Source organism: Bos mutus, chromosome 5 (assembly GCF_027580195.1).
Source record: "Bos mutus isolate GX-2022 chromosome 5, NWIPB_WYAK_1.1, whole genome shotgun sequence".
Taxonomy (NCBI): domain Eukaryota; kingdom Metazoa; phylum Chordata; class Mammalia; order Artiodactyla; family Bovidae; genus Bos; species Bos mutus.
The window spans coordinates 47843270-47868710 of record NC_091621.1 but is presented as its reverse complement, the minus strand read 5'-3'; the positions used below and the strand labels follow the sequence as shown (position 1 = coordinate 47868710).

The following is a 25441-nucleotide window of genomic DNA, read 5'->3' as shown; positions in this document are numbered from 1 at the left end:
TGAATTGATGGCTGTTTTCACATTGCATAGTTAAGTAGCCGTGACAAGCAGCCATATGACCCAGGAAGCTCTTACTATCTGGCCCTTCAAAGAGAAAGCCTACCAATCTCCGCTTTAGGGCAGGTGTTAGATTACTTCCTGAAAAATGACTCTGATCATAAATAAATAAAATACTGAACTTAGAATTATCTCTTATTTCTTTTCTTTGATATTGACCTTAAATGCATACATACCACCATCGAGTAACCTCTGCTTGGGTGTCCTGATATTGAACTGAAACTATTCCCATGGTTTCTGAATCCAGAAGTAGGGGCAGGTGAGGGCTTCTGCACATTCAACTCCATCATTACAATGACGGATGCATGAAGAGGCAGCCAAGCAGACTAATCCTGCAGGGCTCTCTGCATGGGCTGGGTCTGAGCCTTCCTTTTATTGAGGGGTAACAAAGAGTCGGACACGACTGAGCAACTGAACTGAACTGAAAGAGCTTTTTACTCTGTCAACAAATATCTCAGGCACTATTGCCATTTTCCCAGCCTTAATATTCAAAAATCTGAAATGCGGGACACAACGCATAATTCAAAGTAGAATGGCAGGAGTCACTGCCCTCCCTTTCACAAGGCAGGAAGGTGGCCGGTCAGCGTCCAGACAGTCCTGGCCTATTATAAATAGTCTTGTTTCTGCCATCTCTGAAGGCAACACAAATCATGTATAAAGTGTTTTATAGTATTGCACCAGTCAGCTAACTCAATTGTCAGGATACCTCAAACCCTGTGATTTAGACTCAAAAGAGTGGGGAGCCTCGCACCTTTGAACTGCCTCTTTGACTATTCCATGTCACAGCTTGCTTGAGGTGAGGGGAGGAAAACCAAAATGTTCTCCATTAGAAAATCAATGTAAATACCCTGGAAAGCCAGTTAATAAGCATAATGGTTTAGAAGAGAAGTAAACAGAGTGGTTTATTATTCACAGCACAAGTACGTATTTTAAACTGTGGCTGTATCACGAACACATCGATTGCTGGTTAACTTTTTATTTTTTTAAGGCTTCTTGTTTGGTTGCTTATGTGTTATGGTTGAATTCTTAAGGTATTTTACTCACATTCAAACAGCACCTAATCCAAGCCTCTTTCCCAGTGTTTTTACCTAAACCCTCTGTGAACCATAGTTTCCAGTTTCATAACATATCCAGTCCTTAGGTGCCAAGTTAACAAAGAAGGTGCCCTCATACTGAAGACCTCTGTGGGCTCATTTCCCTGTTGAAAACCTGAATGTGCTTTCACAAGCTGTAACTCTAGCACGAATCCCAGCTCTGCCTGGTGGATGTGCACAGAGACGATACGGCATTTCCCCGAGCTCCAGTTTGCAGCTGACGACCGAGGTTAAGACTACTTTATAAAAAAATAAATAAATAAAACACACACACACAAAAGACTACTTTAAGTGATGATTTTGACTCAGGAAATTTACTAAATATCACTGAATTACACACTTACCATTGGCCAGTTTCATAATATGTAAACCATTCCTCAATAAACTTGTTAAAAAGTTAGTTTTTTAAACTTGTGGTGAAGGCAAGAAGCCATCAGTGAAAATGAGCAAGTAGAGAGACAGGCTCACTGAGGAGAAGAGATCAGGGCGAGGCGGGAGTAAACAGGCGAAGCCAGAGGCCCAGACAGAGGCCCTCAAGTGTTCCCAGGTGTCACGTCCTATTTAAAACCCTCTTCCTAGATTCCCCTGACTCTCTTCTGCCCCTCAGAGTTAAACAGGCTCTTTTCTAGGCTGTATTTCGGATATGCTTTTGTAAATGCAATTATCACATTGCATAGCAAATATTTCTTTAAAAGTCTGCTTTCCACTTAACTGTGAGTTTTTGGGGTAGCAGTCCTGGGCAGTCCTGGTCCCTAATTTAGTCTAATAAGGTTTAAGAAAATCAGATGAATGAAAAAATGAAGAATTACCATTGCTGCAAAAAGTAAACAAAAAAAGATGGCTTTGAAGAATCAATTAACTGTACACGTATATGCAAAGCACTTAGTACAATGTTTTCATGTCATGAGCGTTAGTAGACGGTGTTTTTCTTTATTAACAACAGTTGCTAAGAACTACACTACAGAAAGAAGTCTTTTTTGAAACTACTCTAACCTGCAAAATAGAGATGTCCAAATGCATAGAAGGCCTAATTTTAGGGGACCCTTGTCTTATTTCCAAAACTTAAGGGCCCAGATACTGGCCAGATTTCAAAGAACCTCACAGAGCTATCTACAATTTGTGATCAAAATCCTCCAAGGTCACAATTAGCAGCAATCCCACTCTCAATTAACCTTGTACTTGCAAGCCGAAGCCATTATTGAGTAGTACTTGTTGGGCTGGCTGAGAATTCATTCTCCTCAAGTTTGATCTGAATAAAAAGAGACAAAAGGCAGCAGAGAGTAAGGGAGGGAAGAAGCGAGGGATGGTGTTCCTGACTGTCTCCTCCTCCTCTTCCCAAAGGTAAGCTACTGTCCAGAGTGTCAGGAACTGCTGGACTATTGACTTAGCTGGCACCATAGGAGACTGCTTCAGCCATTCAATAGTATTTACTGAGCCCCTCCTATGGGTCTGCCATTGATCTAGGCACTAGACACATCAATGAACAAAGCATTTAAACATACTCAAGAACAATGAGGTAAGGTGACACTACTATCTGACATCAGGCATTAGCAAGATCTGAAAAAAGAGACCACAGATTCATCCATATATGGAAACCTGATAAATGCAAAAGGTGGCACTTCACATTCGTGAGGAAAGGATGGGAATTCAGTAAGTGTTGCTGAAGTGGTTGGTTATCAACATGGGGGGAAATACTAAATTCCTAACTCACTTAATATGTTGAACTTAATATCAAGTGGGTTAATGGTCTAAATACAAAGTTCAGTTCAGTCACTCAGTCATGTCTGACTCTTTGCGACCCCATGAACCGCAGCACGCCAGGCCTCCCTGTCCATCACCAACTCCCTGAGTCCATCAAGTCAGTGATGCCTTCCAACCATCTCATCTTCTGTCGTCCCCCCCTCCTCCTGCCCTCAATCCCTCCCAGCATCAGGGTCTTTTCCAATGAGTCAGCTCTTCGCATCAGGTGGCCAAAGTATTGGAGTTTCAGCTTCAACATCAGTCCTTCCAATGAACACCCAGGACTGATCTCCTTTAGGAGGGACTGGTTGGATCTCCTTGCAGTCCAAGGGACTCTCAAGAGTCTTCTCCAACACCACAGTTCAAAAGCATCAATTCTTTGGTGCTCAGTTTTCTTTATAGTCCAACTCTCACATCCATACATGATCACTGGAAAACCATAGCCTTGACTAGACGGATCTTTGTTGGCAAAGTAATGTCTCTGCTTTTTAATATGCTGTGTAGGTTGGTCATAACTTTCCTTCCAAGAAGTAAGCGTCTTTTAATTTCATGGCTGCAGTCACCATCTGCAGTGATTTTGGAGCCCAGAAAAATAAAGTCTGACACTGTTTCCACTGTTTTCCCATCTATTTCCCATGAAGTGATGGGACCAGATGCCATGATCTTAGTTTTCTGAATGTTGAGCTTTAAGCCAACTTTTTCACTCTCTTCTTTCACTTTCATCAAGAGGCTCTTTAGTTCTTCTTCACTATCTGTCATAGGGGTGGTGTCATCTGCATACCTGAGGTTATTGATATTTCTCCTGGCAATCTTGATTCCAGCTTGTGCTTCCTCCAGCCCAGCATTTCTCATGATGTACTCTGCATATAAGCTAAATAAGCAGGGTGACACTATACAGCCTTGACGTACTCCTTTTCCTATTTGGAACCAGTCTGTTGTTCCATGTCCAGTTCTAACTGTTGCTTCCTGACCTGCATATAGGTTTCTATATAGGCAGGTCACGTGGTCTGGTATTCCCATCTCTTTCAGAATTTTCAGTGTTTGTTGTGATCCACACAGTCAAAGGCTTTGGCATAGTCAATAAAGCAGAAGTAGATGTTTTTCTGGAACTCTCTTGCTTTTTCCATGATCCAGCAAATGTTGGCAATTTGATCTCTGGTTCCTCTGACTTTCCTAAGACCAGCTTGAACATCTGCACATTCACAGTTCACATACTGCTGAAGCCTGGCTTGGAGAATTTTGAGCATTACTTTACTAGCGTGTGAGATGAGTGCAATTGTGTGGTAGTTTGAGCATTCTTTGGCATTGCCTTTCTTTGGGATTGGAATACAAACTGACCTTTTCCAGTCCTGTGGCCACTGCTGAGTTTTCCAAATTTGCTGGCATATTGAGTGCAGCACTTTCACAGCATCATCTTTCAGGATTTGAAATAGCTCAACTGGAATGCCATCACCTCCACTAGCTTTGTTCGTAGTGATGCTTTTTAAGGCCCACTTGACTTTCCATTCCAGGATATCTGGCTCTAGGTGAGTGATCATACCATCATGATTATCTGGGTCATGAAGATCTTTTTTGTACAGTTCTTCTGTGTATTCTTGCCACCTTTTCTTAATACCCTCTGCTTCTGTTAGGTCCCTACCATTTCTGTCCTTTATTGTGCCCATCTTTGCATGACATGTTCCCTTGGTATCTCTAATTTTCTTGAAGACATCTCTAGTCTTCCCCATTCTGTTCTTTTCCTCTATTTCTTTGCATTGATCACTGAGGAAGGCTTTCTTATCTCCTCTTGCTATTCTTTAGAACCCTGCATTCAAATGGGTATATAAATACTAAAGACAAAGCTTAAATTCTTTTTAGGAAAAACATATGTAAATATCTTTAGTTTGCAGACAGGGAAGGACTCCTTGTGAAACCAAAAGCACAAACCACAAAGGAATGAACTGGCAACCTCAAATACATTAAAATTTAAAATATTCTATTAAAAAAGATAAACTGGAAAAATTGCAACTCAGTAAGAAAAAGACAATATAAAAGACAAATAAGCAAAATATATGAACTGATATTTCACAAAAGAGGAAAGTTGAATGGCAAATGAATACAAAAACCTATGTTCAACTATACTTGTAATCAGAGAAATACAAATTAAAACCAGTGAGATAATATTCTACCCATGTCTGATTTGCAAAAAAAAAAAAAAAAAAAGTTACACTCTTGACAGTACCAAGCATTTGGTAAAAATACAGGCCATTCATAAACTGCCGATCAATCTCTTTAGAAGAGTATGGCAATATCCAGCAGAATGGACAGTACGATTACCTTGCAGTCCCACTACCCACCTCTAAATACCCTGGCAAACAAGTAGATACACAGAATAATACAGCAGCACTGCTTTAAAACAACCTAAATGTATGGCAAAAAGAGAAAGGATAACTTAATTACACAGTTATTTCATTTTGTGAACATACTATAAAAATCCATTATCAGCTATTGGTATCAAATGGATAAATGCCACATCATGCAAAAAAGCAAATTATAAGAATACATAATACATTCATACGCACACATATGGTGTATATGTTGGGATACATACAAAATTTAAAGACAGGCAGAATAACAGTGTGTCTTACTTAAGGATCTATGCATATATAATAAAGCATAAAAGGTCATGGAGTCTGTCACGTTAACCCCTGTCCTCCCTGATCCTCTGCATCCTGCTGCTGTTACTTAGCTCCTCAGTCGTATCTGGCTGTGCAACCCTACGCTACAGGCTGCCAGGCTCCTCTGTCCCTGGGATTCTCCAGGCAAGAATACTGGAGTGCGTTAGCCATGTCCTCCTCCAGATCTTCCCAACCCAAGAGTTTAATCTGGATCTCCTGCATTGCAGGCAGATTCTTTACCGCTGAGCCACCAGGGAAGCCCCCACTGCATCCTATCAGTCATTAAGTTCTACTGACTCTACTGCCAAAACACGACTCAAATAGAACAAGCCCTTTCCCTTTACCCCCTGGTCATGGTCATCGGGATCAATGACTGATAGCCTCCTAATCAGGTTTCCTACCCCAATTTTCCACCTCCAGTCCATACTCCACATTATGGGCAATGGAAACTTCTGAAGCAAATGTCTGATTTTCAGAAGTCTGCTTAGAAGCTCTCAATGGCTTTTGGTTGTTCTTTGGACACTTCTCAACATGACCTCCACAGCCGACGGGGCCTTTCCCCTTCTCTTTCCCTCCTCAACTATTGTGTGCTCCCTTGCGCTCTAGGCAGCAGCTACTCTACATGCCTCTCGCTTCTTTTGGTGTGCTACTCCTCTCCCCATTTTGCACACACTGTTTATCCCACATGGAATGAAATCCTCCTCCTCTTTCCTGGTTGCCCTGCTCAGGCTTCAAGTCTCTGTCAACAGTCACTTTGTCTGAAAGCTTTTATGAACCTTCCCTCCACCCTGCCCTGAGTAAGAAAGGACCTTCTAGCTTGCCGACAAAGGTTTGTATAGTCAAAGGTATGGTTTTTCCAGTAGTCATGTACGGATGTGTGAGGTGGACCACAAAGAAGGCTAAGCACCAAAGAATTGATGCTTTTAAAATGTGGTGTTGGAGAAGGCTCTTGAGAGTCCCTTGGACTGCAAGGAGATCCAACCAGTCAACCCTAAAGGAAATCAATCCTGAATATTCATTGGAAGGACTGATGCTGAAACTGAAGCTCCAAAATTTTGGCCACCTGATGCGAAGAGCCAACTCATTAGAAAAGATTCTGATGCTGGGAAAGACTGAAGGCAGGAGAAGAAGGGGATGACAGAGGACAAGATGGATGAATAGCATCACCGATTCAATGGACACGAGTTTGAGTAAACTCCGGGAGTTGGTGAAGGACAGGGAAGTCTGGCGTGCTGCAGTCCATGGGGTCGCAAAGAGTCGGACACGACTGAGCGACTGAACAACCACCTCCACCACCTTTGCAACAGCATGCCACCACTCGCAGAACTGCTTCACCACCTCCTCAGACAGACTCCAAGCCCTCTGACAAGATCAGTGCCGCTCAGAGCTCATTCACTCACCATGATATCTAGCACACATTAGGAGGTTCATTTGAAATATCTGTTCCATGAGCGTTACCACGTTACATTTAGTCCACGTACAAACAACGCTTGCGAAACCACCTCAGTTGTTTCCTTCAACTTGAAGATATGCAGGGCTCTAAATTCAGAAAGCCATGAATTACCTGCGGTGTTTATGTTTTATCCCCTCTGCTGCTTTGGTAAGCATTGTTTGACACCAGAGAAGCACTCCATCAAAAGGAGCAAGAACTGGCAAGACTCAGAACCAGCTAGCTTGATTCTCAAACCTTAAAAAAAAAAAAAAAAAACTCCATGTATTTTCAAAGGTCAACACCTCGGTTACAAGAGAGACATAATGCCTGAAATCTTGTTAGGATTACCATGATTAAAGTGGAAAGGTTTTTGGCAAAAGGACTGAAAGTTTATTCATTTATGTTTTTTTGCCCAAAGATTTTTGGTCTAAGGCTCATGTGGCTATGCTTAACAGCTGCCAAGGATAGAGGCTGCCTGCGAGTTCACCAGCAGTTTACCTAGAGCTGCTGTTGCTGCTACTGCTAAGTCACTTCAGTCGTGTCCGACTCTGTGTGACCCCATAGACTGCAGCCCACCAAGCTCCCCTGTCCCTGGGATTCTCCAGGCAAGAACACTGGAGTGGGTTGCCATTTCCTTCTCCAATGCAGGAAAGTGAAAAGTGAAAGTGAAGTTGCTCAGTCATGTCCGACCCTCAGTGACCCCATGGACTGCAGCCTACCAGGCTCCTCCATCCATGGGATTTTCCAGGCAAGAGTACTGGAGTGGGGTGCCATTGCCTTCTCCGTTACCTAGAGCAGAAGCTCTCAATTTTAAATCCCCAACCTTCCATCCCATTCTTTTTTTTTATTAGCATAAACATTAAGAACACAGACTCTGGTGCCAGGATGCCTGGTTTAAAATCCGTGCTACATCATTTATTGGCTGTGGTATCCTGGGCAAATTACTTAGCTGGTCAGCATCTCTAGCTTCCTCACTTGAGCATGGGGATAAAATGGCACTTATTTAAGAGGTTTGCTGTGAGGATTAAATGGGCTAATTACACATAAGGCACCTAGAGTAAAGGCTCCATAAGTGTCAGACATATCTAGGGCAGAAGAATAGGTTTGGAGGAGCAGGGATGTGAAACAGAATGGATAACACGGAAGCAAAAGTCATCTGCTACATAATAGTAACAGAGCACTTTGGACAGATTATTACTCAGCCTTCAGAAAAATCCATTAATGCAAGTGAGCCAATCCAAGTCACATGGCTAATAAACAGCTGAGCTGGATTTGAATTCAGGCCATCTGTTTCCAGAGATCAAGTCCTGAACCACTATGAAATCGTGTCTCCTACCTTCACATCTGCCCCTTCGGGAATGGGATTCCTGCCTCGAACAGGAGAAAGTGAAGGAAAAAAAGATGTAAGGAGTGGAAAAGAAGAAAGAATAAACAAAATAAGGTCAGACTCAACTACTTCTGAATTTAAGTGATAAAGTGACAGGTTTCCCTTTATCATCCCTTCGCACAGAGCCTACTATCTCTGTGGTTGACACTCTACTGTGAATCTGGTGAGCCAGGATGAAATTAAAGTCACTGTGAAAGACTGCAACAGGATCACAGATCCCTCTCGACTTGGTAAGACCCAAATGTGAAGTGGACCTCACAGTCATGAAATGAGAGGGTGGGCAGGAGTGCCGTGCACTGAGTATCAGGGACACAGAAATGGTACCCCTACCCAGAGCATCAGGACAAGCTGCAGGGCTTTAGAGTTAGACACACAAAGGATTCACACTGTTGTCTGGCCCAGAGCATCTGAAAAAAACGACTTGACATCTCTGAGCATCACTTTTTCTATATGTGAAATGGGAACAAGAACACCCCCCTCTTCACGGATAAACCACACTGCTACAGTGTCAGGAAGAAACGGGAAGACAGCACTAACGCATGGCAAAGGCAGGTGAAGAGCGAGAGCAGACTGGTAACTGGTGGTGGTATTCGGTCACCAAGTTGTGTCCGACTCTTTGTGGCCCTATGGACCGCAGCACGCCAGGCTCCCTGTCCTTCACTATCCCCCAGAGTGTGCTCAAACCCATGTCCATTGAGTTGGTGATGCCATCCAACCTGTGTCACCAATCTTGTCTTCTGTCACCCCTTCTCCTCCTGCCCTCAGTCTTTCCCAGCATCAGGGTCTCTTCCAGTGAGTTAGTTCTTCGAATCAGGTGGCCAAAGTACTGGAGTTTGAGCTTCAGCATCAGCCCTTCCAATGAACATTCAGGGTTGATTTCCTCTAGGACTGACTGGGTTGGATCTCCTTGCTGTCCAAGGGACTTTCAAGAGTCTTCTCTTGCACCACAATTTGAAAGCATCAATGCTTCAATTTGGTGATACCTCTTTCTTTTTTCAATTTAATAAACTTACACAGCACTTACAATATGCCAGGCACTGTACTAGTCAGTCACTTTACAATTATTAACTTATTCAACTTTTGTGGCAGATTGTTTGCCAAAATGGGAAACATTTGGCAAACTTACTGTATCCTTACTGTATCCTTGTCCTTGGAGAGTCCCCTCCCACATGGACTCTAAGGCTGGCCGGATACCTGATTTGCTCAATGGGACAATAGCAAATACGACATAAGCAGAGATCTGAAAAACACTTGTGCTTTGGGGTTTGCCATCTCTTGCTGCTTTTTTGAACCCTGAGACCTCCACATGAACATCTGCCACCCTAAATGAGGTCCCCGAAGACCAACTCGCTTGTTGACTGCCAGACATGAGTAAGGCCACCCTAGATCCTCCAGCTACCAGCTGACCCACCAGGACCACAAAGCTGGAGAGGACTCAGTGGAGCTCAGTCGGGTTGGCCAAGCCAAGAAGAGCCACCCAGCCAACCTACCGACTCACAAGCTGAGTAAAACAGTTATTGTCTTAAGTCACTAAGCTTTGGGATGATTTAACAAATCAACACAAACTGATACAACCTTCATAACTATTGTGTTAAATAGGTATTACTCTTATTCCTATTTTACAAGTCAGGCAAGGGAGTTAAAGAGAGGTTAAGTGACATGCACATACTGTTAAATGGCAGTCAAGTCCACCCCAGGCAATCTGGCTTCTAAATATGGGCTATATTTGTGTGTCTATATATTTATATAGATACCTCCCCAACACTATGCTGCTTTACCTAACAAAGGTAAAGACATTTGTATCAGTTGATCCAGACATTTATCACACAGATATACTCATATGAAATCATGTATATATAAGAGTATTCAGCACTGCTGATAGTAGCAAGGCTAGAAAAACCAATTCCAGCAGATCCATGTAAAGATACCACGTAAGGCCATAAAAAGAACAGGTAGCTCTACAAACACCAATCTTGTGTACACAGAAAAAAGCAAAATGCATTTATATGTTAGCATTATATGCTAACATTTACATTTGTGTGTAAAAAAGCAGGGTGGGGGACGTGAGTATACATCTGCTGTGTCTCTGCACAGACTATTTCTGAAAGTACACAAGAAATGGGTTTAACCTCAATCATTTCTAGGGGAAGGGAAGCAGCTAGCTGAGCAACAGAGTAGGAGGAACAATGTTCACTGTAACCTTCGTATCTTTTAAATTTTATGTAAATGCATCACTTATTAAGTGTCACTTTAAAGCTGTTACAAACATGAAGGGAGATGACCCATGGCTGGCACAGATAAGCCATCAATAAGTAGTAACTACCATTGTCCTTATTTTTCCACAGTTGATTTCTAACTCCTTTTTTCAAACTTTAAACTTTTTTTTTTTTTTGGAAGAAATAGAATGGTGTTTTTATTCTCAGCTGGCAGTGAAGGGACCACAGCATGCTCCTGCCTCAAGAACTACACCCCTAAGGCAAGTGCTCCCAGCCAGGAGTCTGTGACAAGGAAGCAAAGGTGGCAGGATCTTGCTTTCTTCCTCTTGCACTGTTTCAAAGGCAGTCATAAACTGGCGTCAGTAACCCAGCAACTGCATCTGGCAGTTTCTGACATGTAACTACAAGGGGAAGGGTGTTGTAAAGGTAAACACCAGATAGGGGATGTATGTATTTAGCATAGAGGCAAGTGAAGTGTAGCTCCTGCAGAGTTAGAGGGCAGAAAAACAAACTTAGTTACAGACGTGCAGAATTAGGAGCACTTTTATCTTTTTCCATCAGAGGGCAGACAGACTGAAAAGCACAATCAGAAAACTAACCAATCTGACCACATGGACCACAGCCTTGTCTAACTCAATGAAACTATGAGACATGCCGTGTAGGGTCACCCAAGATGGATGGGTCGTGGTGGAGAGATCTGATGAAATGTGGTCCACTGGAGAAGGGAATGGCAAACCACTTTAGTATTCTTGCCTTGAGAACCCCATGAAGAGTATAAAAAGGCAAAACTATAGGACACTGAAAGATGAACTCCCCAGGTTGGTAGGTGCCCAGTATGCTACTGGAGAAGAGTAGAGAAATAACTCCAGAAAGAATGAAGAGACAGAGCCAAAGCAAAAACAACACCCAGTTGTGGATGTGACTGGTGATGGAAGTAAAGTCTGATGCTGTAAAGAGCAATACTGCATAGGAACCTGGAATGTTAGGTCCATGAATCAAGGCAAATTGAAGTGGCAAACAGGAGATGGCAAGAGTGAACATTGACATTTTAGGACTCAACAAACTAAAATGAACTGAAATGGGTGAATTTAACTCAGATGACCATTATATCTAATACTGTGGGCAAGAATTCCTTGGAAGAAATGGAGTAGTCATCATAGTCAACAAGAGTCTGAAATGCAGTCCTTGGATGCAATCTCAAAAAACGACAGAATGATCTCTGTTCGTTTCCAAGGCAAATCATTCAATAACACAGTAATCCAAGTCTATTCCCCGACCAGTAATGCTGAAGAAGCTGAACAGTTCTATGAAGACCTACAAGACCTTCTAGAACTAAAACCCAAAAAAGATGTCATTTTCTTTATAGGGAACTGGAATGCAAAAGTAGGAAGTCAAGAAACACCTGGAGTAACAGGCAAATTTGGCCTTGGAGTACAAAATAGAGCAGGGCAAAAGCTAATAGAGTTTTGCCAAGAGAACGCACTGGTCATAGCAAATACCTCTTCCAATAACACAAGAGAAGACTCTACACAAGATCACCAGATGGTCCAATACAGAAATCAGACTGATTATATTCTTTGCAGCCAAAGATGGAGAAGCTCTATACAGTCAGCAAAAACAAGACCTGGAGCTGACTGTGGCTCAGGTCATGAACTCCTTATTGCCAAATTCAGACTTAAATTGAAGAAAGGAGGGAAAACCATGAGACTATTCAGGTATGACCTAAATCAAACCCCTTACAATTATACAGTGGAAATGAAAAATAGATTCAAGGGATTAGATCTGATAGATACAGTCCCTGAAGAACTATGGACAGAGGTTCGTGACATTGTACAGGGGGCAGGGATCAAGACCATCCTCATGGAAAAGAAATGCAAAAAAGCAAAATGGCTGTCTGAGGAGACCTTACAAATAGCTGTGAAAAGAAGAGAAGCAAAAAGCAAAGGAGAAAAGGGAAGATATAAGCATCTGAATGCAGAGTTCCAAAGAACAGCAGAGAGAGACAAGAAAGCCTTCCTCAGCGATCAATGCAAAGAAAAGAGGAAAACAATACAATGGGAAAGACTAGAGATCTCTTCAAGAAAATTAGAGATACCAAGGGAACATTTATGCCAAGATGGGCACAATAAAGAACAGAAATGGTATGGACCTAACAGAAGCAGAAGATAAGAAGAGGTGACAAGAATACACAGAAGAACTGTACAAAAAAGATCTTCACGACCAAGATAATCACAATGGTATGATCACTCATCTAGAGCCAGACATTCTGGAATGTGAAGTCAAGTGGGCCTTAGGAAGCATCACTATGAACAAAGCTAGTGGAGTTGATGGAATTCCAGTGGAGCTATTTCAAATCCTGAAAGATGATGCTGTGAAAGTGCTGCACTCAATATGCCAGCAAATTTGGAAAACTCAGCAATGGCCATAGGACTGGAAAAGGTCAGTTTGCATTCCAATCCCAAAGAAAGGCAATGCCAAAGAATGCTCAAACTACTGCACAATTGCACTCATCTCACATGCTAGTAAAGTAATGCTCAAATTCTCCAAGTCAGGCTTCAGTGGTACGTGAACCGTGAACTTCCAGATGTTCAAGCTGGTTTTAGAAAAGGCAGAGGAAACAGAGATCAAATTGCCAACATCTGCTGATCATCAAAAAAACAAGAGAGTTCCAGAAAAACATCTATTTCTTTTTTTTTTAAATTTATTTATTTTAATTGGAGGCTAATTACTTTACAATATTGTATTGGTTTTGCCATACATCAACATGAATCCACCACGGGTGTACACGTGTTCCCAATCCTGAACCCCTCTTCCACCTCCCTCTCTATTTCTGCTTTATTGACTATGCCAAAGCCTTTGACTGTGTGGATCACAATAAACTGTGGAAAATTCTGAAAGAGATGGGAATACCAGACCACCTGACCTGCCTCTTGAGAAACCTGTATGCAGGTCAGGAAGCAACAGTTAGAACTGGACATGGAACAACACACTGGTTCCAAATAGGAAAAGGAGTACGTCAAGGCTGTATATTGTCACCCTGCTTATTTAACTTCTATGCAGAGTACATCATGAGAAATGCTGGGCTGGAAGAAGCACAAGCTGGAATCAAGACTGCCAGGAGAAATATCAATAACCTCAGATATGCAGATGACACCACCCTTATAGCAGAAAGTGAAGAAGAACTAAAGAGCCTCTGATGAAAGTGAAAGAGAAGAGTGAAAAATTGGCTTAAAGCTCAACATTCAGAAAACGAAGATCATGGCATCTGGTCCCATCACTTTATGGTAAATAAATGAGGAAAGAGTGGAAACAGTGACAGACTTTATTTTCTTGGGTTCCAAAATCACTTTAGATGGTAACTGCAGCCATGAAATTAAAAAACGCTTATTCCTTGGAAGAAAAGTTATGACTAACCTACACAGCATATTAAAAAGCAGAGACATTACTTTGCCAACAAAGGTCCCATCTAGTCTAAGCTCTGGTTTTTCCAGTAGTCACGTATGGATGTGAGAGTTGGACTATAAAGAAAGCTGAGTGCCGAAGAATTGATGCTTTTGAACTGTGGTGTTGGAGAAGACTCTTGAGAGTCCCTTGGATTGCAAGGAGATCCAACCAGTTCATCCTAAAGGAAATCATCCCTGAATATTCATTGGAAGGACTGATGCTGAAGCTGAAACTCCAATACTTAGGCTACCTGATACGAAGAGCTGACTCACTGGAAAAGACTGCGATGCTGGCAAAGATTGAGGGCAGGAGAAGAAGGGGACGACAGAGGATGAGATGGCTGGATGGCATCACTGACTCAATGGACATGAGTTTGAGTAAACTCCAGGAGTTGGTGATGGACAGGAAGGCTTGGCGTGCTGCAGTCCATGGAGTCACAAAGAGTCAGACACGACTGAGCGACTGAACTGAACTAAACTGAACTCACCAATGGGAGTGGTTGGAGTGGCTGCAGACAAATAGGCCAGGTGGCAGGCATTTCCCTTTCTCGGGGTCTGCTGACTCACACTGAAGGGCTGCAATCGCTGATCCATGTCTCAGGTCTTTCCTTCAGGGCCACGGATGAACATTATCCTCCTGGAATTTAGGCTCCGGGTCCTGCTTCGAAGTTATTTATAAGTGATTCACTGCTGACTCCTCCTTCTTCCACCACCCCCAACTACTCCAAACTTTAAACTTTCTATTTTTTTATGGTAACGATAACCCTATATGCGAGGCAGCAAAAGAGACACAGATGTATAGAACAGTCTTTTGGACTCTGTGGGAGAAGGCGAGAGTGGGATGATCTGAGAGAATAACATTGAAACATGTATTTTATCATATATGAAACAGATCGACAGTCCAGGTTCAATGCATGAGACAGGGTGCTCTGGGCTGGTGCACTGGGATGACCCAGAGGGATGGGATGGGGAGGGACATGGGAGGGGACTCCAGGATGGGGAACACATGTACACCCATGGCTGATTCATGTCAATGTATGACAAAACCACTACAATATTGTAAAGTAATTAGCTTCCAATTAAAATAAATAAATTAAAAAAAAAAACTTTCTATTTTGTATTGGGGTATAGCCAATTAACAACCTTGTCATAGTTTTAGGTGAACAGCAAAGGGACCCAGCCATACACATACATGTATCTATTCTCCACTGAGTACAAATAAGTTTTTAAAGTAACTCTTGAAACCCTTGGCTCTCATAGGAAGGAGCTCATTTTGGATGCAAAATAGAGAACAAAATGTTAAACCAGCTACATGAAGAGGTGAAAGAAGAATCGAGCAGGTGGCTTCTCTAGAGGTCACCTGAGGTTCAAAGCAGAGTGGTGTATGCACCATGCCAGCTTCTCCCGGCAGAAACCCAGTTACTGGGCATCTTCTGTGCTGCCATTCTGAACACCCTCATGCACTTTCCCTTTCAATCAAAAACTCCAGGGAAAACAGTCACTGCTTTCCACGTAATAGAATTTACTCTGCATTTACTGATCTACAATGGCTGAATGGTCACCACATGCATCTTCCTAACAGCAAAATTATCTCTTCAGGACCAGAAAAAGTCCGAGACAGGAGTGGACAGTTTGCAGGCAACAGAGTAGACTGGCAAGAGAAGGGTTTTGGGGTCAGGCAAGCCCGGGTCCAATTCCAGCTCCAATACTTAGCTGGGTGGCCTAGAGCAACATACTCAATGTTCCTGAGCTTGTGACTGCATCTGTAGAATGGTGACAAGAGTTACTATTTCAGGGGGCTCTTATTAATACGTGTACCACAGTAAATGTTCACTGAATGCTCACTATTTTCATTATCACTGGGGCATTTTAACCAAGGCCCAACCACCTTTTTCTATATCTCTCTCTCGCTCTCACATACACACATTCACACAGTTAGCAACCTTAAACATACATGTGGATTCCTATCCCTTCCTTCCTCCCACGTCAGCAACTTCAGTTGACTTTACCTCCAAAATACCTCCCCCGGCTCCATCACTCCTGCACTCAAAGGTGGCCTCCCTCTACCACTACCATTCCCATCCCATAATCCATTCTACACACATAGCCAAACTGATCTTCAAACAAGTAAAGCAGACCACATCATTCTACTCCTTTAGTTAAAATTCTCTTCTAAAGAGCATTCCTCTAACCAACAAGGACCTACGGTATAGCACAGGGAACTCTGCTCAATGTTATGTGGCAGCCTGGATGGAAAGGGAGTTTGGAGAATGGATACATGTATATGTATGGCTGAGTCCCCTCACTGTTCACCTCGAACTAGCACTATATTGATAATCAACTATACTCCAATACAAAATGAAAAGCTTAATAAAGTGGGAAAAAAAGAGCATCCCTCTGCATTTAGGCCTAAATCCAAATTTCTTACCAAATTTCTCCATTCCACTCTCCTCACCCCACTCTGCTTCAATTCTGGTATCTTCTCTCTGTTTTTCACACAGGCCATGCCTGCTCCTACCTCAGGGCCTTTGCATTTGATGTTCTTCAGGCTATAGCACTTTCCTCAAAACTTCACATAGCTGACTTCCTTTCCTGTGTAATTCACAGTTCAAATGTCAACTTCTTGGAAACATCTTCCCTGCCCACACAAATTAAAATGGTTTCACTCCCGGATCCACTTTCCATTCTGTAACAGAACAAACCCAACTCCATATTGACCTATTCCTTTAGCTTTAATCTTTGAGCTCTGTTGCCTGAGCTTAAGTCATAGAGGTTCTCCATCCGTTTGTAAAAGAATATTGCCTATAGCCTGAAATACACAGGACAGCCCATTCCCAAGGCTCTGACCTTTAAAAGTATAACACTTTCCCATCCATATAGAGACAAAAAGTTGCAGAAGAGAGAATAACTTTAGTCTTGTTGAAGATTTATGGGAACATTGTGACTAGACCCTCCTGGACAGCTGCAAGAACAAGCTTGATTCTGGCACCAAGGAGTTTGCAACAGTCAGCCACACTCCCTCCCGTTTTAGTAGTATAAAAGCAGCCGGAATTCTAACTTAGGTAAGATGGATTTGGGGGACATTACTCCACCATCTTCGTAGTCTGCTGGCTTTCCAAATAAAGTTGCTATTCCTTGCCTCAACAACTCATCTCTTACTTTATTGGCCTGTGCTTTATTGGCAGTACAAGCTTCAGCTGGCGACAATTCCATTATCCTGCTTTATTTTCTTCATAGCACTCATCACTATGTAAAATTATTTGAATATTTGTTTACTTCTGTATCATCTAATTTCTCAACCAGAATGTAGCCTCCAAGAAAACAAGGTTTTTAGCTATCATCTGCTCTCTGTACTCCTAGAGCTTAGAACAGTGTCCACACATATGTTTAATACATATGCCTTATGGTGGTGGTTCCCTCGTGGCTCAGATGGTAAAGAGTCCCCCTGCAATGCAGTAGACCTGGGTTCAACTCCCTGGAGAAGGGAATGGCTGCCCACTCCAGTATTCTTGCCTGGAGACTCTCATGGAGGGAAGAGCCTGGAGGGCTACAAAGAGTCACAAAGAGTTCATGGGGTCACAAAGAGTCAGACATGACTGAGTGATACTAAAAGACAGTAACACTTTGCACTCCTTTATAGTGGTGGTGGTGGTGGGTGTTTAAAATGCAAATTGCTGAGCTCCAGTCCTAAAAGTTCTCATTTAAAATAACTGAGGTTGAGCCCAGAAATCTGCCATTCTAGCAAGCATTCACCTCTTTCATCCTAAAGAAGGTAGTATGCAAATCTCATTTCAAAATACTTTGGTCAGTGCCCTCCATCCTCAAATCTAGATTCTCCATCTAACACACCTTACCTAGTCCTACAGATCCCATCTCAGTTGTTTCCTTAATAACCCTAGTGGCACTCAAAGTAAAACGAGGTTACTGAAATTGGAGTTTAAACAAGTAATCCCGCCAGTTTCCATTTCTGCTGCTCTTCTGATGCCAGGCATGTCAAACTAGCTGGCCAGCCCCACTGGAATCCTGTTCTCCCCAGACACACCTGAGCAGGTCTGGACTCACTCCAAAGGCAAACCAGGTAAATTTCCATGTCAGCTCACTAATAGATTTTCCAGAGGCAGCTGAGGCCAATTCACACTTGCTCTACATAAACTCACTCTAAATATCACCCACCCCCACCAAACATTAGACTTACCCTGGCACCACCTGCTAAAGGACAGGCCAGAGTTCCCTTTGAAACACCCTAGCCCCTGAGAGGAAGAAATCTTTGAAAGGGTCACAGGTGACCAAATTAATAAGCACATACATAGGGCTTCCTAGGCGGCTCAGGTGGTAAAGAATCCTCCGTCAGTGGGATTTTCTGGGCAAGAGTACTGGAGTGGATTGCCATTTCCTTCTCCAGGCAATCTTCCCGACCCAGGGATCGAACCCAGGTCTCCTGCATTGTAGACAGACGCTTTACCATCTGAGCCACCAGGGAAGTCTTGAAAGGGTCACAGGTGACCAAATTAATAAGCACATATGTAGGGCTTACCTAGGCGGCTCAAGTGGCAAAGAATCTGTCTCGCAACACAGGAGACATAGGCAAGAGAAACCGGGTTTGATACCTGGGTGAGAAAGATCCCCTGGAGGAGGAAATGGCAACCCACTTCAGTATCCTTGTCTGGAAAATCCCATGGACAGAGGAGCCAAGACGCACTCTCAAAAGAGTCAGAGGGGACTGACTGAGCTGAACACACACACATACCTTAGTCACAAAGCAACCCAACTCCAACCCAGAGAAATTCACAAGCTCTGGTGAATTACTGTTTTTCCCATTTCCTCTCTCAACCTTGTCTCCTCAGAAAACACTCTCTGCTCTGGCACATAAACTGTCATGAACGTTGGTGTTTAGGAGGTCTGGGGAAATGTCACAGTATCTACCTGGATCTCCTTGAATTTCCTCTGCTCTCTCTTCTACTCTGTAAGTGCCGAGATCCTGCATTTGATTAAAGCAACCTGGTCCCCAAGATTAAGATCCAAACGGCATGTGGGGACTGATAACTCAGAAAATCACCAACACTTCCATGGCAATCACCGACACTTCCATGGCAATCACCAACACTTCCAGGTTAATCAGCTCCCGCAGACAGGCAAGATTAAACTGCGCAGGACATGTGAGCGTGCTTTGCAGGGCGGACAACAAGCACCACCAACCTTCAGACTGTTCCTTGGGGTGGAATAAACCCTGCACTTCAGCCTGTGGATTGGAGTTCCCAGCCACACCCCCCCCCCCACCTCCTCCAGAAGCTCTGGTGAAGGGGGAACGGTGTGAGCAAGACCCTCACACTCGCGGTTTGGGGAAGGAGCCGCTGTCGAGGGCGCCCCAGCCCCGACGGAGGTGCTGGGAGCCGGCCTCCGGGACTCCGCGCGGGTTCCCGTCGGTGGGCAGCGCCTGGCTAGCCGGAGCGACTAGAGTTTACACTCCGCGCCTTCCAAACGCCATAAGCGAGCGCATTTCTGGAGAAGACTGGGGACCACTACCTCCTCCAAACGCACGCACCCGCCGCGGCGCCGTCACTTGCAGGACTCGGGCTGGGGCCCGCCGCTCCCTGCGTGTGCGCCAGAGGAGCCCGAACCGTGCCTGCCGGCAAAGTTTCGAGGCTCCCGAGGAGCGAGCGAGGCGCCGAGCTCAGAACGCAGCGGCGAGGCGAGCCGGCTTGGGGAACGCGGGGAAAGGGGCTCTCCTCAAAACGGGGGGCGCAGGGTGCGGGGAAGAGCCCACCTCGGGCTCGGGGAGGCGCGGACACAGAGCTCTCGACGTGTCCGCGCGGCCGCAGGCAACCGATGAACCCGATGCCCTCAGGCGAGGAGGGATCCCACGGTCCCCCGTGTACCCCCAAACCGTCGGAAGGGCGCCGCCCCCCTCCGCACGCCCAGGCTACGGCCGCGGCCCCGCGAGACCCACCGTCCCAGCCCTCTGCCCTTCCCGCCCGGCTCCCCAGTCGCCCGGAGCGGGGCGGGAGGGACGCGCTCTCACGCTCCCCGGCCCCTCGCGCTTCCGAGGCGGGGCACACTCACCCTCCGCATGGTGCCGGGACGGTGCTGGCCGGGCTCTGCGGCGCGGGCACGAGGCGACGGGGCGGGAGCGCCGCTCAGCTAGCCGGGAGGGCCGCGCTGCCCCCACCCGCACACGCGTGCGCCGCGGCTGGCGAGCGGGCGGACCGGCGGGCCGGGGCGGGGCGGGGCGGTGGCTTCCCGGCGGCTGGGTCCTCGGGTCCGCCCCCTCCCGCGTGCCTAGCTCGGGGACCTCCCGCTCTAGGGGCCTTCCTCCCCGGTCGCGGCGGCCCCACCTTCCTCGCGGCGCGGCGCCCTTCTCCTTCTCGAGGTCGCGCCCCACCCGAAGAGGAGCCGGTCCTCGCGGCCACCTCAGCACTGGGAGACGGCTGGAGTTGAACGTGGGGACCCTGCGGGCACCCAGTTTAAGGAGCAAGAGGGATTGGTGGAGAACTGAAGTGAGAGTTCTACCCACTTTGAAAGTACTTCTGTACTGCCCGTTGGATGGGAGGATGCCTGCTAGTGTCCCATCCCCTCTATAATAGAGTCAGCGATTAGGTCTTTTGGAATCAAGAAACCTTTGTCGGGGGAGCGGGGGTGGGGGAGAGTTAAGTGTGGGAAACCGCAGATCAGCCTGAGGCAGGAGGAAAGACAGCCTCACGGAACAGAGATGATCTAGTTTTCCAGATGAACGAACTCGGTAGGGCCAGGGCATCCTCATTACTGAAGAACCCACAGGTCTTCCTGGCAAACCCCTGCTTGCTAAGCTTGCTCTTCACAGTCTCCCCACCCCCACCCAAACTTCTCCAAACAACAGAGAAAGCCCATCCCCAACTGCTGATGCTGGGAAAAGGATGAGGGGCACGGGATCTAGTCCTCCGGATCAAGAAAACACTGCACACCTGGAGCCAGAGTATGCAGGAGCCAAATCTTCAAGAACAAATTAGAATGGAACGATGTGTGCAGGTCTTCGGGAAGAAACCTGGCCTTTCTCTTTTCAGCTTCTATTGCTGAACAAAGTAAATCAAATAGCAAAGAATTCAAGGCAGCCTAAATTCAATGTAGAAGAGAAGAAAAAAAAAAAAAATCCCTGTTTACCAAAAGAGCCTTTGAAAAACTTACAAGGACGCTTGTGTTTTCAAACCCAGCTGTGACAGGTAAGCAGGCAACAGCAGTAGGAACACAAAGGCTTGTGCTGGGTAAACACTTGTGAGAATGTTGCATCTTTTACATTGCCTGACTGCCAGTTATTCTGGCAGCTCACCGCTTACTGCTGTCAAAGATACACTGTTGTAATTTTCTAAGGTTGATAGTGTTAACGGCACCAATTATTAAACAGACTAAGTACTTTTATGATCAAATGAATGAAAATATTTTGTCTAGATATCTCTTGGGTACCTACCAGCACAGATAAGAGGAAAGACTGATGATGTATTGGGAGAAAAAGTAAAGAAAGGAAATTCATGAACTCTGCTAACCCACTTTTTATGTATTTATGATCTGCATGCATAAATACATGAGGTTTTTGCTCCCTTGATCTGAATCCTTCAGACTGGCCTTTGATGTTTTGCCTTTGGGGAAATAACAGTTGTAGCCAGTGTACTCACTCATGCACCATAGGCTTTACCTCTGTTACCACTTTCAATCTATACAACCCTATGAAGTGAGTACTACAATTTTATGGTTTTTCAGAGAGCGCTACAGAGAGGGTCAGTCATTTGCCCAGGTTCATACAGCTTGTTAGTGACACAGTCAGAATTTGAACTCAGGCAGTCTGACTCCAGGGCCCATCCACTTAATCCCAGTGCTTTACTACCCTGCTGTGCTCTGCTTCATGTAAAAGATGCAGCAGTGAAAAATGTTACTCAAAGTTAAAACATGAGCTCCTGTCATAAATCATGTAAGTTGCTTGCCATCTCTGAACCTTGGCTTCCTCATCTATAAGATGAAAACTTGCACTAAATAAATGCATTAAAGATCTGTCGAGAAATAAAGTTCTAGTTTAAAGTATTATGTACAAGTGAAAGTCCCTCAGTCATATCCTACTCTTTGCAAACCCATGTTTTATACAGTCCATGGGATTCTCCAGGCCAGAGAGTTGGAGTGGGTAGCCATTCCCTTCTCCAGGGGATCTTCCCAAACCAAGGATAGAACCCAGGTCTCTCACATTGCAGGCAAATTCTCTACCAGTGAGCCACCAGGGAAACCCAAGAAAACTGGAGTGGGTAGCCTATCCCTTCTCCAGTGGATCGTCCCAACACAGGAATCAAACCGGGGTCTCCTACATTCAGGCAGATTCTTTACCAGCTGAACTACTAAGAGAAGTTTGGAGTATTCAGTTCAATTCAGTTCAGTCGCTCAGTCGTGTCCTACTCTTTGTGACCCCCATGGATTGCAGCACACCAGGCCTCCCTGTCCACCACCAACTCCCGGGAGTTTACTCAAATTCATGTCCATTCAGTCAGTGATACCATCCAACCATCTCATCCTCTGTCATCCCCTTCTCCTCCCGCCTTCAATCTTTCCCAGCATCAGGGTCTTCTCCAATGAGTCAGCTCTTCGTATCAGGTGGCCAAAGCATTGGAGTTTTAGCTTCAACATCAGTCCTTCCAATGAATATTCAGGACTGATTTTCTTTAGGATGGACTGACTAGTTGGATCTCCTTGCAGTCCAAGGGACTCTCAAAGAGTCTTCTCCAACACCACAGTTAAAAAGCATCAATTCTCTGGTGCTCAGCTTTCTTTATAGTCCAATTCTCACATCCATACATGACTACTGGAAAAACCAGAGCTTAGACTAGATGGACCTTTGTTGGCAAAGTAATATCTCTACTTTTTAATATGCTGTCTAGGTTGGGCATAACTTTTCTTCCAAGGAGTAAGTGTCTTTCAATTTCATGGTTGCATGAAATTATGTTTAGAGTATTACCATGTGAATGTATTGTGCTCAGCACTGCGGGAAATCTTAACCTAGAGGTACGGAGTTAGTAACTTCATGGGTTTCTATAATATCTCACCAGAGCCTCTGGTTTTGTAGTGCTTATGCTGCTTTCTACAACACTACCTCTCTCTCCTCCTTCTAATGAAAGTCCTTTCCTTTGTGAATGCAATTTGTAATCTAATTAATGTTAATTTCTTACTCAACTTGAATAAGGACCCTGGTATGAAGGGGGAAGTTTGAGTTAACTAATTGTTATGGTGATCTTCAAGCCTTAGTTAGCTTAAATAATTTTTAAACTCCCTTCAGAAACCAACAGGATTATTCAACTGTATCAAATAAATGACAACATATCATTTGTTAATGGAACAGAGTGATACTGAAGCTCATCTATGGAAATCCCCATGTTTCCAATACTATCATTAACTAATTTGAAGAACCAATTTAAAAGTGGAACTAGATTGAATCAGATTTTCCTCTTTTTGCAGGGGAGGGCCTCTGTTTCCTTTATATACATAAAGCATATTCAAAGGGTTTTAATGATAAGTTATATTGCTGGTTCATATTATCACATCTCCATCAGCCTTCTATACTGAGATATATTACTATTTGTTTCTTTGAAAACCACCTAATATTTGAGAACATAGTATATTTTTTTTTTTTTTTTTTTTTTTTCCAATTGTGTAACAACATTTCCACCAGTCTCAAACAGTGGTATTTAGTCCTCTTGATCTTCAGGCCAGATTTATAGGTCCTCCACTTAAACACAGCAGGAAATGTACTAAGATTATGAGGCCAATTTAACTTCTTCCATTAGTTATTAACAACCATAGGCATTTGATATAAAACTGGGCAAAAATGAACCCATTTGCAATTTCACATAAATAGTAAAAGAGAAATGAATAATTTGTCTACTTTTTGTAGATAAGAAATGTTGCCAATTAGCATAACTTCTTACCAGTCTATCATCAGCTTGAAATGACTTAGCAATGGAATATTGTTTTTCTTTGCCAATGTTCTTAAATCAGATTCCTTCAGAAAGCATCTATTAAATACCTACTAAGAAGGACATACGGTATTGGTTGAATCAACCCATATTTCCCTGAAACAGATCAAGAATAATATAAGGAAAAGAAATGGTCATAACTACATATGCCCCAGGCACCATGACAAACCATTTTACATGTATCAATCTGTTTCATCCTCACAAAACCCTACCAGATATTTGTTATTATCTCCATGTGATAGGTTAGGAAACTAAGGTTTATCATGAATAAATCCCTTCCATAGGTATCAAGATTGCCGGGAGAAATATCAGTAACCTCAGATATCCAGATGACACCACCCTTATGACAGAAAGCAAAGAAGAACTTAAGACCCTCTTGATGAAAGTGAAAGAGGAGAGTGAAAAAGTTGGCTTAGAGCTCAACATTCAGAAAACTAAGATCATGGCATCCGGTCCCACCACTTCATGGGAAATAGATGGGGAAACAGTGGAAACAAAGACAGACTTTTTGTGGGGGGCACCAAAATCACTGCAGATGGTGACTGCAGCCATGAAATTAAAAGACGCTTGCTACTTGGAAGAGAAGTTATGACCAACCTAGGCAGCATATTAAAAAGCAGAGACATTACTTTGCTGACAAAGGTCCATCTAGTCAAAGCTATGGTTTTTTCAGTAGTTATGTATAGATGTGAGAGTTGGACTATAAACAAAGCTGAGCACCAAAGAATTGATGCTTTTGAACTGTGGTGTTGGAGAAGACTCTTGAGAGTCCCTTGGACTGCAGGAGATCCAACCAACCAGTCCATCCTAAAGGAAATCAGTCCTGAATATTCATTGGAAGGACTGATGCTGAAGCTGAAACTCCAATACTTTGGCTACCTGATATGAAGAACTGACTCATTTGAAAGGATTCTGATGCTGGGAAAGATTCAAGGCAGCAGGAGAAGGGGATGACAGAGGATGAGACGGTTGGAGGCCATCACCTACTCAATGGACATGAGTTTGAGTAAATTCCAGGAGTTGGTGATGGACAGGGAGGCCTGGCTTGCTGCAGTCCATGGGGTCACAAAGAGTCGGACATGACTGAGCGACTGAACTGAACTGATAGGTGGCATGGCTAATAAGTGGTGCAGATTTAACCCAAGTCTGTCTAACTCCAGAGCCCATGAGATTAACCAGTGACAAGTAGATGCTGATACATCACAGACTCCTCTCTCTAGAACTTCTTCAAAGCAGTGGAAATGTGAGCCAAGAGTTTTATATCCAGTAAAGCTGACTTTCAAGTATTTCTACTTGAATAGATTGGATTTAACTAAGAAAGTGGAGAAGGCAATGGCACCCCACTCCAGTACTCTTGCCTGGAAAATCCCATGGATGGAGGAGCCAGGTGGGCTGCAGTCCATGGGGTCGCTAAGAGTCGGACACGACTGAGCAA

At 44.1% G+C, this 25441-nt stretch overlaps 1 long non-coding RNA gene across 1 annotated transcript in view; it reads right to left on the bottom strand.

Moving 5' to 3' along the window:
* Positions 1 to 20211, bottom strand: part of LOC138987945 (uncharacterized) — a 123076-nt gene extending 102865 nt beyond the window's left edge. Inside the window, exon 1 of the long non-coding RNA XR_011464250.1 lies at positions 20087 to 20211. This is a non-coding gene — a long non-coding RNA (uncharacterized lncRNA). The remainder of the gene's footprint in view (positions 1 to 20086) is intronic.
* Between the last annotated feature and the right edge of the window lie 5230 nt (positions 20212 to 25441).